The following is an 18,652-nucleotide window of genomic DNA, read 5'->3' on the forward strand; positions in this document are numbered from 1 at the left end:
CAGGACCATAGAGCTAATATTCTGGACTTGTTATATTTCTAACTTGGTAGACACTGAGAAAGTCAAGACGGTAGGTTTCATTTCTGTCACAGAACTTTTTCTAATTCTGAAGAACTGTGAAGTAACAGCCTGGCAATGTCATGTCTCTTACAAAAGCACATGCCCAGCAGGACAGAACTTTAATCTTAGGTCATCATTCATTTACTCTGCAGCATCCACGGTATAAAAGTAGCATCAGAGAAGATGTTATATATGGTCCTCACCTGGAAGGTAGATAAGCTGTGCAGTGGTTGTCCGTCACAAGTGGAAAGCCTGTTCTCAGGCCTACATAAGATGCTCTTTGGACAGCTCTCCTCCTGGACATCCTCCCAGACCTCCCATCCTCCCAGAGGTGCCTACCCAGTGGCAAGGAGCAGGGCAGCAGCATCTGCAGTTCTCCTGGCTCCCCTGGCTCCTACCTCCCAACATCACTGGGAGAAGGGGACAGCAGAGAGAACTACTATTATTGGACCCTAACAAATAAAACCATTTTGAAAGCACTGATAGCTAACAGTGATCAGGAGAGGAACATATGTTTGCAGGCAGAATATCAGCAGTCCTCTCAAGACAGCCAACACTTCCAGTCTCATGGACATTTGTAGCCAGGCTGTAATTTTCTTTTCTATTGCAGCCAGTGGTGAAAGAAAATACAAAGCACAAATACTCCTCTGCAATGACATGTTCAATTCTCATTGGAATGAGAAGAAAAATGTGGAACCTGTGGCCATTCATGACTGCAGGGGTCTAATTAACCCCAGTGATTAACTGGTTTGCTTTGACACCTAGGCTGCTCTTCTTTGCTGCAGTCACCCAGCACAACACGTGAGATTTTTAAGGTCTGCTTAGAAATGCCCTCTTTTTGCTACAATCAAAGAGGAAGGATGCTTTCTGACACTTTGCCAAGCAGAAGAGTTTTCAGAGACTTTCATCTGCAGCACTGGAAATGCCAGACCTCTCCATTTCCCTCCCAGCTGTATTAACTGTCCATTTCTTCTCAATTACGGAGAAGGAATCAGTTGGCAGTCTGTTCCCTGTGCAACAGACTGAGAAATATCACATTATTTATTCTGTACTAGCTGAATGAGGCTGGAAAGATTCATTTCTTCTCAGTCTGCTTTGACAATGTAATTTGTTACACAGGATTTAATTCTACAAGCTAGAATTAAGCTAGGAAACTGCAGGGTATCAGAAACTGTCTGCAAGAGAGCTCAGTGCCCGAGAAGGACTCAGTGCCCCAGAGCCCCATGGGGCCTGTGCTAGCCCTGTGCACAGCACCAGTGAGTAGATGAACCAGCAAGCCTGGGACAGCCTGGGACAGCCTGGGACAGCGGGGTGTGAGCTGCTTATTTTGTGAGTGGACATGCATTATCCCTATATGATAATTTTATGGGTCTTTCTGTGGTTGTTGCCACTTGTAGAACCAGTTAGCAGAGATTTCAGTGGTGCAGGCACCTACGTACCAAGTGTGAACCGAATTCAATGACAGCTTATACCTCCATTAGTCCAAAGCAATCCATCAACAGGTGAAGCAATAGACAAAAGGTCTGGAGACCTGGCTAATGTTTTGGGCCTTGCCCTCAGGCAGGCTCATTTTCATACTTGTCTGCTTGTCTCTATCTTCTGCATCAACTCTAACAGGTTAGGGGCAGGATTATCCCTAGAAAGGGTCTGTACAGCACCTGGAACACTCTTCTCCTCTCCCCAATCTCAGTTGTGCAAGTGTTTGTCCTTCCACCATGAATGATGAAAGTAGTCCTTTATATATTTTAGGTACAGCAGAGGAGAAAATTTGGTCAATTTTTTTCTCTGACTTTACTCACCCAATCTATTTTTACGGTATAGAATTGATGCAGAAAAGTCAAGTTCGTGACAGGGAACCGCCCTTTACATAACCTTACTTAAATAATTTCCTAATTCCTTCAGGCTTTACTGGAATATATTGATCAAAACTGTTTTATCTTTTGTTCTTTCTCTATGCTTGGATTTTCTCTTGGCTAGTGCAGTTGGAGTTAATCCATGCTAAATGCTTTGGGCCAAATTTTGTGTACATCTACATGGCAAAAAACAAGTGACTGTCAAATGGTGCAGGATACACTTCCTGGTCTCTTAAAATTTGCTCTATTTAGGCAATATTACTAGGGGTACTCAAAGAGATTGGCTGCAGTTGCTAGGATCAGACACAGCTCAGGCAAGCACTGAACTGTGCATTCTGCTTTTCCATTTCCTTTGTTTTTTTCCATCCAAAAATATCTTCTTACTGAAAAGAAGAACCTGTGCAGGACACTGGTACATCACCCGGACATCCCTGAAGGCCCCAGTCAACTCACCTCTGCATAAAACATTGCTGGCACATGCTCATCTGACTTTGCACTTCTTACAGAATTGCTTCCTACTTTTTTAGACTATTTCTCCTATTTGTCATGATCATATTAAAGTCCAAGGCTTGCCTTCAAATTGCTTGCAGCTCCTCCTGCACCAGCTACTGATTTGTAACTTTCTCCTTTTTACAGCCTCTCAAATACTGTAGAAAATACTGATGCGCCCTGGACCTTGGACAGACCTCTGGGCCCTCATTTGATATGTTTTCTGTCTTGACATTAAACCTTTGCCAATTATTTCTTGAGAGTGGATTTTCAATACTTCAAGCAGCAACCTTCCAGTTTCTCCAAGAACATATTACTATAGTCTGCTTTTAAAAATATCAGAGGAAATACAGGGTCAAATCCCCTACTGCACTCATGGTATCAGACATCTTTTGCTTTTACCATTTTCATTGGGCTTTTGATACTGTCTGGGAAAAAATAGGGTCACTTGGGTTAATTCTTTAAAAATAGATATTCATTGTGCCTTCTTTGTGCTTATAGGTAGTTTGTTTCTCCTTTTGCTCTAGAAGGTAAATCTAGGCTGGTAGATCAATAGTTTGTGCAGATTTCCTTTCCTCCTTTAAGTGTATAGAAAAATTTTTCTGCTTTCCAGTTTCAGCAATGAATTCTGTCCACAACAACTTTTCAACGATAACATTAATTCCTCTGAAACCAGCTTGCGCTTTACTGTGTCAGGTTTGGCAGAAAGTGCTGTGAGCAATTCCTGCCTCCCACCACCACTGTACCTAATGCCTTCCCTATCTCTCTCCATTCTGTCTCTTCATCACTTCTCCTAGCCCTGAAACTACCACTTTCCCCTGGTCCCCACCTGTGTAAGTAAAATTGTACAGTAATTTTGTCAGTTAGAAAATAATGTTCTCTCTTTTCATCTTTAAAGGATTATTTCAACCCAAGGTATATCACCAGTCTAGTTCATAGATCATACCTAAGGGGAGGCTGTACAGGGGGGAGAGGTGAGGATGAGTATGCAAGAGATTCTGCCAGTGAGCATCTTCAAAGCCTGACTAAAGTGGAAATACAGCCTCCTCTAAGCACTTTGAGGGCCTGGAGGTGAACACTGACAGGTCAACACAATCTCAAAGAAGCTAATTACGCTAATCTTTTTAAATCCAAGTGCTTCCTCTTTTCTCAGATGGTTTTATTTGTCCTCAAATCACGATTAGTGAAGACTGCCAGATATTTTAATTATTTTCTTCATTCTTGGTCCTCTCTGCTGCAGACCATCTGCTTGTTGGGTGATGAACCCAATTTTCTCCTAACTGCCCTCTTGCCACCAAACAGCTTACAGACTGTTTTGTTCTGAACTTCTATTTCTCTTGCAAGAGAATTTTGGGACTTGATGTTTATTGTTGTTCCTTGTATTAATCTTTCTTAACTTGACTGAGTTTCTCCTTTCTGTGCAACTTCCCTGCCAAATATCCCCAGGGAAGCTCTGAAGGGGAGCCAGGAAAACTAGTGGACAACATTTTCTACATAATAATTCAACAGATTAGGGTCAGAGTGTTGTCCTGGCTCCCCTGGATAGATGAACTTGGTGTACAACTCTGCTAGCCTGCTGAAGGACTGCAAAGGGGTCCAAATCTACCAGTGAATCTATCTCCAAGTTTGCAACCCTACCTGTAACTACAGCTAAAAGCATTTTTAGGAGGAAGAGCAGGCTGCCTTTTAGATGAAAAATAGAATTTGGTGCTGGGAGGGAAGCATGTCAAGGAGAGAAAGAAGATGTCTCTTCCTCCAACCCTGGTCCCCTATCCAGAAGATCACCTGAATATCTAGGAAAGGTTGGCAGCTGGGAGGACAAGCGCTGGGCCACTATAGCCTGTCTGTGAGGCCATTAAAAAACAACTGTGTGTGAAAAGATAAACCTGTAATGCTGCCAAGTTAAGCGAGACTTGTGGCATGATGAATTTCCCAGCCACTTATTTATAAATTATTTTAAAGCTGCCTGTGACGTGACAGCTTTACTCTCTTTTCCGGTGTAGTGAGCCATTACTGATGAGAATATGAATAATCAGCTTTTCTCTTTCTTACCCTTTCCTTCTTTCTAGGACTGGTGAAAATGAAAATCTTGTGACATCGAGGCATTGTGCTAGTTGCTCTCTGGTGCAAACTGTTGCAGTGTGAGCTGGCATCAAATGTGCTGCCTCAGTTTACAGCAGCTGTCAGCTCTCCGCTCTCCAGTGTCCGAGGACGGCACATCTCCCACAGCAGGAGACAGGAGTTAGCGCAGCCCGAGGGAGCAACAGTCCAGCACAGATGGCGAGGGGTCAGTAGCCCTGGCAGGTACAGACTGCTTCCAGCAGCAGTGCTGGAGTGGCTCTATATTACAGACCGAACAGTGCAAGCTCTGGCCTGGCTTGTTTATTGAGGTGCAGAACCACCTTGAGTACTCCCACTGCACTGCACCTGGGCTGATAACTCTCCCCGAGACTGATGTGCAGAAAACAGGAATAACCAGCTTGGAACAACAGAGTCAAGGCACCGTGACAATGAGTTTGATCTTCCTTCCAGACCTGAGCTGACTCCATGCAAAATCAGTTTGCAGAGCACAGTGGAATTACTGTGCAGAGATACGTCCACTGGCACCCCAAAGAGCTGCTTTAAGTCAGCGGAATGTATTAATCTGGGCTAACATGCTTCCAGATAAGTCAAATACCAAATTGATCAGGCAAATATCCATACCACTGGATCTATATCCAGTGTAGCTAGCTCATTCAGAGTAGATTGTACACTGATTTCTGAGAAATCTGAATTAATGGACCTTTAAAAAGCCAAAAACCCAGCAAAAGAAAAAAACTCCCTAAGGTTTTTGGTCTTGTGAAAAGCATAAATATTTTTTTGTTCATTTAAGCTGCATTTTGCTTGCAAGATAATCTCTTTCTCCTCTACTCAGAACTCAATTTTAACAAGGAGATGAATAATGCATATTTTACATTGATGGAACATATTCCATTGGGAATCTCAAAATATTTTGCAAACACTAAAGGATGAATCTTTCCAATAGACGTCAGAAGGAGATAAATTATAAAATCAGAGGCATTTTATAGATGGCAAACCAGAGGGACCATTTTTGTTCTAGGACCCACAGGACAATCTGCACAAAGCTGAAAATGCATACAAGTCTCCTCAGATTTCTAGAACTTTCTGCCTTGCTTCGTATTGACACACTACTTCTCTGACGTATTTACACTGCCATATAATACTTGGTTTTTCCGGATGATAAAGAGCTAATTCTCATTTAAACAAACAACTTTTCCTATGAATTAGGAAGCAGGCAGCAGTTCCTCCAGCTGTCAATCAGCAATTACACCATTTGGAAATGGTACCCAGTGATTTGTGATAGTGTAATCCCTTTGGAGTATGAAAGTAGCTCCAGAGTCAGGCTTGATTAGAAATGCCCAGCTGACTGCCAGGGACACATTTCAAACAGGCTTATGCTGGATTGCTGGTATAGTTGTACGCATGAATCGAACAGTCAAACAAACAAATGACCCAATCTGCATTTGCAAAACTAAACTGTGAAGCTCTAAATCCATTTTCTGGACTAAAGAGTGCTACATGTCAAGTACATAACCAGAAAAACAGTTCCCCATGTGCCCTCAAAACAGTGAGCAATATTAATCCATGGAGATAATCTATATTTGCAGACTGTCAGCTCTAAACTCAGGGCATTATTCTACCAGGAGCATGTCTCAAACATTTTGAAACTTACAGACATGAAGCTTTTTGCATATCTGCAACATAAACTCATTCAGAGGACAAAACTAGTATTTAAAACCTGTGCCAGAGCACCTCAAAGTCTTTTCACTGACTTGAAATCAGGCTTTGAAGTACAGGGCTTTTATTCGACCCTTGTTTAACATGAGACAAAGCCCAACCAGACCGAGAAAGTGACAACAGAAAAATCTCCTCACATTGTCACTCAAAATCTTACCTGTCATATAGCCATTTTCTTCTTAGACGGAGAAACCTGAGAGGTATTTTTAAGGCTGAAATCAAAATTGTAGCATATGTGAGCAGCTGAGAAATGAAGCATATTCCTAGTCAGACAATTGGCCTGGGGAGGCTGAACCTGATGAGTGTGATTTCTCTCCTGAGTTGAACTCTGCTTTCCCAGGTGCTCTCCAGCAGAAAATCACACCAGGTGCCTTCCAAAAATCTGTGTGCAGCTGATGTAAAACCCTCTGGCCAGACACCAAAGAATGCAGCTTGCCAAAAAGTAAACCAGTTATAAGCTGCTGCTCTATGCTGGCAAGCAGATACCCTAGAAACCCCTCTGCAGAGCTATAAAATTGATTGAATGTGTTTGGAGAGCTGGAGAAAGAGGACAGTAAACTTAACCAAAATCTCACCAAACAGAACATGAGGGAGAGACGGATACAGAAGTATGAATACAACAAAATGCAATTTAGAAATACGTGTTTATTCATTTTACTTGTGTAGACATTACCTTTTTACCTCCATTAGAGGGATCAGTGCAACTGTGGAGCACAGGAGAAAGGAATGCTGGATATCTGGGTCACATGTGAAGTGTGGTTCTGTGCTGTCCAGCAGTGATGCTGATCCAAGGAGCCTGAGCAGACTGTGCCAGTACTGAGGCTCATCTTGATGCCCAGTGTGAGTCTTTCTGCATAGGAAACCAGCTGATTTCAAATAACTCTATGGCAGTGCACAGATATCCACAGGCCCTTTGGTTGTGGCACAGCTGTTGCTGCCTGTGATCTTGGATGACCAGGAAGGGCTTTGATCCCAGGGTCTCAATAGCTATTTTGTGGTGACAAGAAATGCCTTTTGAAAGCAGTGCAGCTCTGCAGCTCTGATAGCAAACTCAGTGGCGAAAAAAAAGGAAGGCTTTTGTTCTGTGTTGTATGGTAAGAAGTGCAATGCATTACTACTAATAATAATGTCTGGATCACATCGAATTATTACCTTATGCCTGGCTCTAATTTCCATTTCAAGTTTTCATTTATTTTTCACTTCACTAAATGTACAATATTAACATGGCATCAGACACATCCATCAGAAAAGAGATTCTGACTCTGAAGGGAAGCGTGACAGGACTTTTGGGAGGGGCAGGTTGAATCTCCTTAACCCTGGTCTACAGGTGTGTAAGTACCCTGTCAACTTTACTTTCAACAGCATTATATGCCTGATGAGCATCATGCTTGCAAATTGCCCCAGCTATCACACTACCTACTCACACTAACTCAATTTAGAGTAATTTCTTTGGAGAGCTGACTTCTGAGTTGGCAGATATTTCAAAGGGCTGCTTTGATTCAGTTCTCCCTCTTAAAAACTGTGTTTTTTTTGTTTAATCATTCTTGGAGGTAGGAGGCAGAGGCAAGTTTTGCCCCTTGAAGGGTGTGTTGCATGTCTGACAGAGCAACGCAAGGGCCCCGGGTTGAGTTATTCCAGGGCAAGTCAGGTTAATCAAAAAAGAAATTTCCATTGTGGAGGTGAAAGAGGTATTTTTAATCCATTAGGATGTTAATTATGATTACTATATGAAACAAGTAATCTCTTCTGCGCTGGGCAGCCCAGACCTTAGTCTTGGTAAAGCTAGATGTATTTCTTTGCATGCAAATAAATTTTGTTTCTCTTTTGATGAAGCTCCTCATATTTTCATCTCAAATCCCTTTTCAGAGGTGCAATTATTCAGAGCCTTGTTTACCGTGTTTCTTACCTGAAACAAGCAACAGCTTTGCCAAGAGTGTTCTCCCTCTTGCCTCCACATCAGGAGGATTTGGTCTTCCCCTGCTGAGCTTCAGTGAGTATTCCAGGGGCTTTTCATGGAAGGTGGCACTGGTCCAACCCCAAGGGCATTTCGGTTGAAAATGTGTATTATGTACAACATGAAAGTCACTCATCTTTGAGGAATCCAGCCCAACCCAGCTTCCTCTCAAGCTGCTATTTAGTGATGAACAAAGGTGAAGCTCAGACTTCTCTGCCCCACGGTGAGCAGTTCAGGACCACATACCGCTTCCAGTCCTGCTCAGGCTTGAAACTTGGAGCCGGATGCATCATTTGCACATGTCCCGAAACCACGATAGATAAACATCTTCCTGATACTGCATAGCAGAGGCACTACATCAGGGGGGCCTTGAAACCTCCCAGATTGAAAAAGGGAGAGTGTATTTACTCAGATTGCATGCAGAGAAGGTGTCAGCCCTTTTGCCCATTCCAACTACAAACACATCTCAGCCACTGGATGCAGCGGTATCGCGGCTGCAGGAGTGATCTCTCATATCTCTCCTTGCAAACAAGAGATGTTATACTGCTTTTTTTCTGCTGCTAAAATTTACAGCCCATTTAAACAGAAGAGTTCATCTTCTGAGAACTCTTAGACTGGAGTGAGCACAGATGAAATAAAGAAAGGAATTTTGCTTGTTTGGCAACTAATTTTTTGTTCTGGTTTGCTTTTTTATTTACCTACTTATTCCTGCATTACATTTTCATTCCTTTTCTTTCCTTTTTCATGTGTTTCTCCTCAGTCTTCCTTACCACTTTGGTAGCAGTCCCTTTCTGAAAGATTTTCAAGTTAAATTTCATTCCTTAAACACAAACCCAAGTGACCATAGGTTCCTCCTGGTCTTGATACTACTTGAAGGGTAGGTGGGAGCTGCTGCTTGTGCCTCAGGGTTTCGGCTTCCCTCTGCTTTTCTTGAGCAGGATGTTGGTGAGGAGAAGAAACAGCAGCAGCTGATGGTGGTACTGCTCTGGTCATGGCACGCAGCTGAAGCTATGCTGAAGTAGAGTCAACATGGGAACACTTTTTGGCATGTGCTTCAAGGTGTTTCTAGTCAAAATGTTCAATTAATCTAACTTTATTTATTCTTATTGCTCATTTTGCCTAAAATATATTCTGATAAACTAAGGAAATGACAAGGGCAGACAAAATTACGCCCCTAAATTAAACTCAGCTGATCTTCCCACATAAACCCACACAAAGTAACTTGCCCACCTTGCCTAGGTCTTGCTGAATATGGGCAGCAGCAATCCAAGGGAAAAGAGAAGAGCACACCTCTCACAACTAAAACCTCTTTCTCCTATGCCCTGGGGAGGGAACTGTAGAGCCACAGATAACTGCTCACTGCACAGCACACTGGTTTCCAGAGACTTGATGGCGGCAGTGAGCAAAAAGTTCAGGTACCAAGCACTTAGCCGGTACTTAGAGCAAGAAAAAACTCTTTTCCGTGTAACTCTGTTCCCAATGCCTATCCCTCCAGCAAGACCAAAGTGCCACAGGTACACTGGGATTGGTCAGCACGAGGAAAAAGACATGCAGAAGAACAATATTAGCTCAGACACACTTTGCTTCGGGGCACGTGAAGTCAAATGGGAGCACTGGAGGGGACTGGAGACCCCAGCCTGTCCTAGGGCTTCACTCCTGCCTGCCTATCCTGTGCAGCTCCTAAAAGAGCTCAAAGAACAAGATGCTGATGATGCTCAGGTTATTTAGCCCCTAGCATGGCACTTGAGATGTCAGAGCAACAGATCATTGGTGCAGCCCCCAGGTGTGAAGTTTGGTGACAGCTGCTCTCCTGCCAGCACACCAGCCCTGTGCCAGACCAGACACCTCTCCCCCTCTCAGCTGGCAGGCAGCAGGGCACTGCAGTGCAGCCTGCCATCAGCACTCAGGTGCAGCTGAAACCTTTCTTGTTTCAGTTAACACACCTCACACCTCCAGAAATCTACTTGCCAGTTGGTATAGACTGTTTTTACAGCTTCAAAACCTCAAACTGCAACTGCTCTGAACCTATTGGCTTCAAAGGGTTACCTGATCTCATGTCAAAACCATGTGAAAGTGCTGAACTTCGTCAGAAAAAAAAAAAGAAAAAGCATAACCCAAATTTCTAATTCATGACTGAACAGAGTTTCAACCAAAGTTAATAAATTTTATTGTGAAACTTGAAACCAAGTGACTTTTGCATGGGTTCATTCAAAAATATCTGTACAGCACAAATTACTTGTAGCTGTTCTGTAAAGCATTTCTTTATACTTTGGATTTATCCGCTGCTGAGTGAAGGGTATGTGAAATAAAAATGTACTATTAAGACTAGCTTTTTAAGTATCTTCTTAGAAATTTAGCTACTCATTATGGATTTTTGGACAAGTAGGGTAAGGAAGAAAAACAACAGCAAAAGAGGCAGCTGGCAGCTGCCGGGGGCGGAGTTGCAAAGCTGGGAAGAGCATTAATGAAAGTTGGGGAGAAGAGTGAAGGGGCAGACTTAACCAGGAGAAGACATGAGAAGATGAAAATACAGGATGGTGTTACACAGTAGCCTTTGACCAGAGAAAAGCCCAAACTCTTCTGCATCTAGCACAAAAGACAGGCTGGAAGACTTTCTTTCTGCTCTTCTAATGAAATCAGTTATTCCTTCATTCAATTGAAAGAAAAGAGACAGCAGGATAAAGAGTGTAAATTAAATGTTATCCTGTGGAACCTCAGCAGCTTCATTATTCATGGTTTTACACCCTGCTTTCCGTGGAAAACATGGCCAGTGGCTCAATTTTTATTGAAACAACTCTGTAAATGGAGGACAGCACGAGGAGGGAAATCTCCTGATGGAAGCAGAATCATTTTAGATGACAGTATCTTCCTTCATTTTGAGTGAGAGGCATTGTAAAATAGTGGAAGCTTTCTTCTTGCTCCAGTAATACTTGTTGATCCTGTAGTGGAGGGTATCTTGTGCAGCAGTACAACACCAAGGGGTACTATTCAGAGACAAAACAGAAATATTTTGGGAAAAAAGCAGCAAGGGGTTTATGGTGCCTGCTCATTTTCCTGGGCTGACCATGTGCCTCGTTGTGCCATGCTCAAGCTGCCTGGCAGAGAGGCTGCTGTACAGCAATGAATGAGGGAGGAGAGGGCAAGAAGGCATGATGCTGATGTGGAGACCGCTTTCTGAATGGAAGAGCTGGAGCCTGGAGGCAGGGACCAGGACCATGTCCCCACAGGGAACTACACTGGTGCCACCTGGTTACATTGACATGAAAAGAGCCATGCCACTGTGTGCAACTCCCTCTGTGGAGGCAACCCAGGAGAGTTCCCTCATGTGAGAATAGGCAGCAGATTCACCTCAGCAGGCACAACCCTGTCTGTATGTGCTTCTGAGGCCTGAAGGATGTGCCAGGCTCTCAGCTGCTTTTCCATGCCTTCACAACCAGCTCCGACCAGCAGCTCCATTTACCCAGGTGGCATCTGCTGTGCTGCAGCCCTGCTAGCCAGATGTTGGCTTTTAGGAGGTGTCCTGGAAAACAGTCGTGTTCTGTCTTGCATGCAGTTGAGGGATCAACACGCCTTTCTACGAGTGTGCACAGGGAGTGTGATTTTTCAGGAGATCTGTTCCCTGCCAGCTCGCTCTCTGCCAGCAGCACGGTGCCATGGCCCTCCTCCACTCAGCCTCCAGAGAAACGCAGGAGACATGAGAAGCTCCCAGAGGATGGGCACAGAAATGCAGGCTCCTTTATGGCTTTATGATGGCACTGACCAGCAGGGGCCATGAGCAAGACAGTGCTGGGCTGTGCAAAGAGTCCTACAGGTGGGGTAAAGGCAACCCCCAAAGGCCTAGCAGTGCCGCAGCTGAATTTTGGCAATGGTTTCCTGTTTAAACTTGTGTTTCATCTCAGACACAGCCAGCAGATAGGAGACCAAAATGGCAAGTATGTCTAACTCCAAGGAGGTGAGCTCCTCAATTGAGACCTCACACAGACAGACACACACTGACCCGTAGCCCGTAGCCCCTGCTCCTCCGCCAGCATGGCTCATGCCACCACAGGGCACAGCATCTGCTGGGCCACTGCTAAGCATTAGAAATGTTCTTGCATGCATATAATACACCCATGCCACAGGTGTAGAAACCTCCCTCTGACCTGCTCCCAGCTGCTGCAGAGCAAAAACATCCTGTGAACACACAGGATCTGGCTCAGTATGTGCCAGGCAATGCAAAGCAGCTCTGTGGGCCCTGTGTCCACATCAGAAGTCACCACCAAGGTGGTTGGATCAGTGCTGAGATGCTCTGTCAGTGGTCTCAAGCATATCCAGGCTTGCTGGACTTGGGCTCTTGGGACTCTACCACCTATGCAGCAGCAGGAACACATTATGTTTCCTTTTGGAGGCAGAGGATCTCTCTGTCTCATTTACAAATGCTGTCCTGAACCCTTGATTGTTCAACAGCTAAACCAGGCTCTTCATTCAGCTACAAACACATGCACTCTGCCCCCGCTCCCCTGATCTCCACTTCTTCTCTTAACTCACACCTTGCAAGTTTAAGGTACTTCTTCTTATCCTCCTGAGCCCATATTTCTCACTCTTTACACTTCCTTACATTGCAGAGGACATGAGGAAAACATCTGTCACCTGTTCTCTGCCTGACTTGCCTGCCTGGCCAACTTTGACACAGTCTTAGAGTCATAACATCATAGAATGGTTTGAGTTGGAAAGGACTTTAAAGATCATCTGCTTTCAGCCCCTGCCATGGGCAGAGCCACCTTCCACTAGACCAGGTTGCTTACTCTTCTTACTGTCCTCCTGCAAAACCACCTCCCATGGCATTTGGGAAATGCATCAACAAGACTCATTTGGAATAACCAGTGAAGTCTTTATATGGTTCAGCTGCTCCAAAAATAGAAGCTCTCTGGAATAAGCCACTGCCTGAGCTTGATTTGCCATATCCAAGCCATTCTAACTCATTAGCACTGAGCCGATTATGTGCTGAAGGCTAAGCATTAGCCACACAAGCCAGCATTCAAACTCACTGATTTCCACATTGAAACATTGAAGCTTTATGGTCTCTAATTGATGAGTGGGAGTTCGCGAAGGATGTCAAGAGTTAACTTTGTTTTAATGTGAGTCACTATCAATGTTGGCAAGCATAACAAAAGCAGAGGAATGTATTAGGCACCAAATATTGTACTTGTATTAAAAGACACAAATCACTGGGATTGAGATGTTACACTGCCCGTGCAGACGGGTGTCCTGGCAATTTGATCACTTCAGTGCTAAGTGCTGTATCTCATATGTCTCACTTGGTCATGCATTTTTGGGGGCAATATTTAGTATTACAAGTAAGAGAATCATATTGATTTTTCCACTTACATCCAGATGAGGATAGTAAATATACATATATTTTGAAGTATCTGTGTGATCAGAGGTACTACCTCTCTCCTCTACAGTGAGCAAACTGTGGTGGTTTCCTTGTTACAATAGAAAGCCATTCAAAGAACTTACCTCCCTAAAATGCATTACACAACGGAATATGAACCCTTTCCTACAGCAGTGTTTTGGTCTATGGCATAACTGGATTGGTGGTCTCTGGAGGGATACATAAGGCTTATGCCAAGCTCTCACCTGTGTTCAATGTGACTCCAGCCACGCACAGCTGAACTGGCAAAACTCCTGCAGGCACAAGCCCTGGGCTCATTAGATGTCCTGATTACTGGGGGGGTTAAATCCACGTAACCACAAACAGCATTTCTTCCAAATATCTTTTTTTTTCTCTTTGTGAGCTGAATTTGCCAGACCCCTATTGACTCCAAAGAAGACTCCTTTGCATTCCTTTGCAAACCCTGCTTACAATGAATGTTGTTCTTCCAGGAAGCCTGACCCAATTGTCTCCCTCTGAATAGTCAGTGCTCATGCAAAAGGACTAATCAGTGATTCTGTGAGTGTTTTCCACTGAGTGTCAAAAATCCTGAACAGCTGATTGAGTAGGTTCTGCTTGTAATAAATTTTTTCCTCACCAATGGAGAGTTTAGTAAGTAATAAAGCACTGAAGATAAATCATCTTCAGCCAGAGCATTAATATTTAAGTTAAACTTTTCTTTCAAAAAGGCAATTGAAGTAATCTAGAGGTCTGATGCTTTAAAACCGCTCATTTTTAAAGGAGGAGGAAGTTGCACTCAGAAAAAGAGGTGTTTTGATCAAATCAGTCAGCTGTCAGGGGCACTTAGGGACATACAAAAGAGTTGAATTTTTTTTTTTACGTAAGCTACAAAGATTTGACATGAATGAATGAGTTGATTAAAACCCCACGCTCTCTTTGCACACACTAGTGCTGAGTTGCCAGTACAGTGATAGTAGTTAATCCCCAGTCACATCTATTTTAAAAGTCAATTTTAAACATATGTTCAGTGCTGATATATTTCTCTGTAGGTGGCTTTCTTTTTAGCACAGTCTGTAGTTTACAGCATTTCAGCCAATTTCCCTCTGGGATATCAGTTTTCAAGCTTCTTATCTTGGTTGGGAAATTAAAATTCAAGCAAACAGGCTGACAATCAGAAAACATGTCTGGATCATTTTTAGTATAACACAAGCCCACGTGAAAGCAGGATCTAGACAAGGAAAAATCAGGTGCAGCCACATCCTACCTAGTTATAAATACCAGGAAAAGAAATTACCTCTATTCCAAATAAGTGCAAACAAGTCTGTCCTTTAGCTACATGCCAGAAGGCATATTTTTTGCAGATCTGGATCCCTTTCTAGTAGTAAATCTCTTTCTGGGCACAGGAAACACCTGCCTGGGGAAAGATGGGAGCTAGCAGCCAAGGGGTCTTTGATTGGCCCCTCTCCATCTTCCCTTCTCTCCCTGCTCCCAATTCTCAGACATTTTGGCATTTGTGTGAGGGTAAGAAGGGGCAGGTCCTGGGCACAGCTCAAGTGCAAGGTGTTTTAAGAGGGGTTGGAGTAGGGGACCAACACAGTAGTGTGGGAGTAGCTGGAGCTGGCTGAGAGATGGCAAGAAGCTCTTCTCCTGGCATGAATTGCTGAGTTTGCCAAGGCCAAAAAGGATGGTGATTGCCAAATTGCAGAATGGACTTTGGAGGAGCTTAGGGGGCTGGAAGTGGGACATACATGCCCATGAATGGGCAACAAAGTGTTAAAACTGAAAGTACCAAAACCCATGGACTGTTTCTTGAGAACCACCATCCTCATGGAGTCTCCTGCAGAATGAGCGCTGCAGACACCACAGAGAAAGTAAATATTTTGAGCCTCTGTTTCCTGGCACTTAACCCAGACAGTAATAAGGAGAACATTATGCAAGTTCTTAAATTCTGGATATCCTTAAAGATAGTGATATCAAGACCATGATTTTATCTGAGCATTTCTTAAGCAACCTTTTATCAAGGCAGCTCAGCACCCAGCCCAACTGAACTGTGAACTACTGTTACCTAAAATAATTCTACCACTCATTTTCTATGGGTGTGATGGTTTCTACCACGCCTCTTCATTTTTACACCTTGCTTGTTTGTGTTTTACCCAGCACAACAGTTTTAGGCTGCTGCCATCTCTCTGATTAGGCTTTCATTCACATTATGTTTTGCCTAAGCAGGAGAAGTGTGATTTAATCTCCCATATATACAAGTAAATTAAATTAAAAGGAGGGAATAAATAAGACATCAATTGCAGATGATAAATCATGAATGATTCATGTTCTCAACTGTGCTCTTCAAGAAAGCCACCACAGAAGCTGTCCCATTGTACTTTCAACTGAATGTACTCCAAAGCAGTAAACTGCTTTCCCATTAAAACACATTCATTATAAATTGAAGCCTGGTGCATGAATGCTTTTCTTCACTACTACTATTCACCCTTTAAGAAACAGGAATTATATTTTATACAACCCACACCAAGATAGAGAGACAAGACTGGATAACTTTTTGCTCTTACTCAGATTACTTTTTTTTTTTTAAGTTTATTTTAAATTAAGTCAGATGAAGATAAGGTAGAAATGAAGAAGAAATGCTGGTAAACCTGATTTTTTCATCAGAAAACTACAGAAACAGGTAAGTACATTTTACTGGGCATGGCCCCAGAGTTGGGTCAGTGCACTTGCCCTGCAAAGGACCTGCCATGTTTGTGATGTTGAGCAAATCCTTCCCTGCCTGCTATGGTTTCCTTGACAGCATCACACTGTCTTGTCTATTCTGTACATCCCCTGGAGCTGGGGCTCTCTCTTGTCATTTGTTTGTACATAGCACTACATTTTTAAGTGCCAATAAGTGCCTTTACTTTTGCTTGAGTTCAGCATTGGATCTCTGCCTGTGAAAGCCTCATGTCAAGGTATAAATTTGCTGCCAAAATTAAAAGATAGGTTTTGCTCATCTCAAAGTTAAGTTCTCCTATCAACCCATCCCACTGTCTTCACTAGGAAAAAGAGATGTATTACTAAAGCTCCTCTAAACTCCTTCTTTTCTTAGCTCTGCCAACAATTGTGTGCGTGACCTTTCCAGGGCTCCTTCCTGGTATGAAGGGAGAGACATGGATTCTGGTGGGGGAGTTTATCAGGACACAGTAAAGGACCATGTAGGTGTTGCATGCACTCTACTTTCATTGTCCCTCCGGGAATCAAGTCCAGGGAGGCAGATCCCAATACGATCTACAAATAGCTGTAGAACAACTCTTACCAATGAAACTCTTATCATTAATGGAATCCAAACTACTAGTTTTAATAGCAGGCACTTATTTAGGCAGTACACTCAATTTTCACACCCCCAGGTGGGGGCCCAAGCAGGGAGGCTCTAGCCCCAACATTTTACTCAGGAGTGGGCAATCATCCTGATGTGCAACAGCTTCTGGATGGGTGTTTGAGCAACCCCTCCAGGGCTGCCTACTCATATAATGTGTATATATGGTCTTTGCACCTTCATGGCGGCGTCCTGAGTGTGGGGTGGCCTTGGACACTGTCAGGCAACTCTGGCTGTCCTGAGTTTCTCAGCTCTCAGAGATTAAGCAGGACCACCAGTGTCCAGTGTGTTCACACCCTCCTGAGCCCACATTTTTTTCTCTCCTAGACCTGCTGTTTTCTGGTGACTATTTCCCCATGCACACCCACAGGTACCTACAGGTTCCACTCACACAAGCTCACACAGAAGAGGTTTTTAGGATGCTTTATGCTTCAGCACTTCCCCAGTTCATACAGCTGTTCAAAACTCTGAGGACCTCTAAAATGAAGTGACACACACTTTTATTTGAAGGAACACTTCTAATTTTAACTCCTTTTCTAGAAGTAGAACATGTCCTAAGGTGGAATTTATAACATATTCATTATTATATCTTTGCTTTAACTCCTCTGGGAAATGAGATTCTGCCTACAACAGAAAGATGGAGAGAAAAGAGGGACTCTTTTGCTGTAGGAAACAATAAAAAAAGAAATATTATGGTTTTTCCTGCCCTTTTGCAAAAAATACGGAGTGAAATTTTATATGCAACAGAGAATATGTTGGGTATTTGCAAAAAAAAAGATTGCTTAGTCACTTGCAATAAGTATTACCAAATGCATTCATATGGGTGTAATTTAAAAAAAAAAAAAAAATTTCCATCTAGAGTTTTCATTCCATTTCAATGAATCCAGTTTCTGAGTACCCTGGCAACCAGAACCCTGGAAATGTGTTATCTGTGTAAATCAAGGGTATGTGATTATAGGGACAAACTTACCAGTTTATTAGCTGTTTGTGATTTTGACTGTGGACTGTGTCTGTGGTCTACCTGCCCTTGTCCAGTCTTTCCCCATCTTGGGCTCCTGGGCAGGTCAGGGAGGACTGGACTGTAATCTCTGCCATGTTCCTGCAAGCCTTGGGTTTATTAAGGAAAGTGCCAATGCAACCAACACATATCTTTTCTGAAGAACAGGTGGAACTGCAAAGCTCTAGAAAATGAAGGCTGCATGCACGGAGCCAGTGCCAGCAACACACACACTCAGCACCCATTTGTGCTAGAAAGAGAAGATACCTGCATTGTCTTGATGGCACAGTGAGAGACTACCACAGCACTGCTTAGTCCCCAGGTCTCTGCTTTCCTCTCTGCTTTTTCATTCCCCTGCATTGGCCCTTCTCAGAAGAGCCTCTTTCCACAGACACACAGGGAAGCATAAAGGGGGTGGCGAAAAAGTATTTGTATCAGCCATCCTGACTCTTGTGTTTCATCAGAGGCTTGTTATTCCAAAATGAGGAATGACTAGGAGTAGTACCACACAGGAGTGATCATAAGAAGAATAGAAAGATGTGGAAATTCTCATAGATGGACATTTTTTTATGGACTTCACAATGGGCACTTTTTTCCTCTTTCAGACCTAGTCATGAGGAAAAGAGATATGGCTAACAGTAATGGGGAATTTATTTGTATCAGATTAATTTAGGAAATCATCAGTGACTTGAAAGCATGACTCATAATGATGCCCAGGAACTACTGTCAACAGAAGACCATCATATTCAAAAACAATTGGGTCAAA

The 18,652-nt window shown here is 43.2% G+C and overlaps 1 long non-coding RNA gene across 2 annotated transcripts in view; it reads right to left on the reverse strand.

Annotated features, from left to right (window-relative positions):
* LOC116443415 overlaps nt 1-6,691 on the reverse strand; it is a 34,496-nt gene extending 27,805 nt beyond the window's left edge. Inside the window, exon 1 of one of the 2 annotated variants that reach the window (XR_004239875.1) lies at nt 6,358-6,691. This is a non-coding gene — a long non-coding RNA (uncharacterized LOC116443415). Of the gene's footprint in view, nt 1-263; nt 986-6,357 lie in introns of those variants that run through there. The other variant, XR_004239876.1, reaches the window with a different exon arrangement.
* Nucleotides 6,692-18,652: the final 11,961 nt, after the last annotated feature.

The sequence above is a fragment of the Corvus moneduloides genome, chromosome 4 (assembly GCF_009650955.1).
Source record: "Corvus moneduloides isolate bCorMon1 chromosome 4, bCorMon1.pri, whole genome shotgun sequence".
Classification (NCBI taxonomy): domain Eukaryota; kingdom Metazoa; phylum Chordata; class Aves; order Passeriformes; family Corvidae; genus Corvus; species Corvus moneduloides.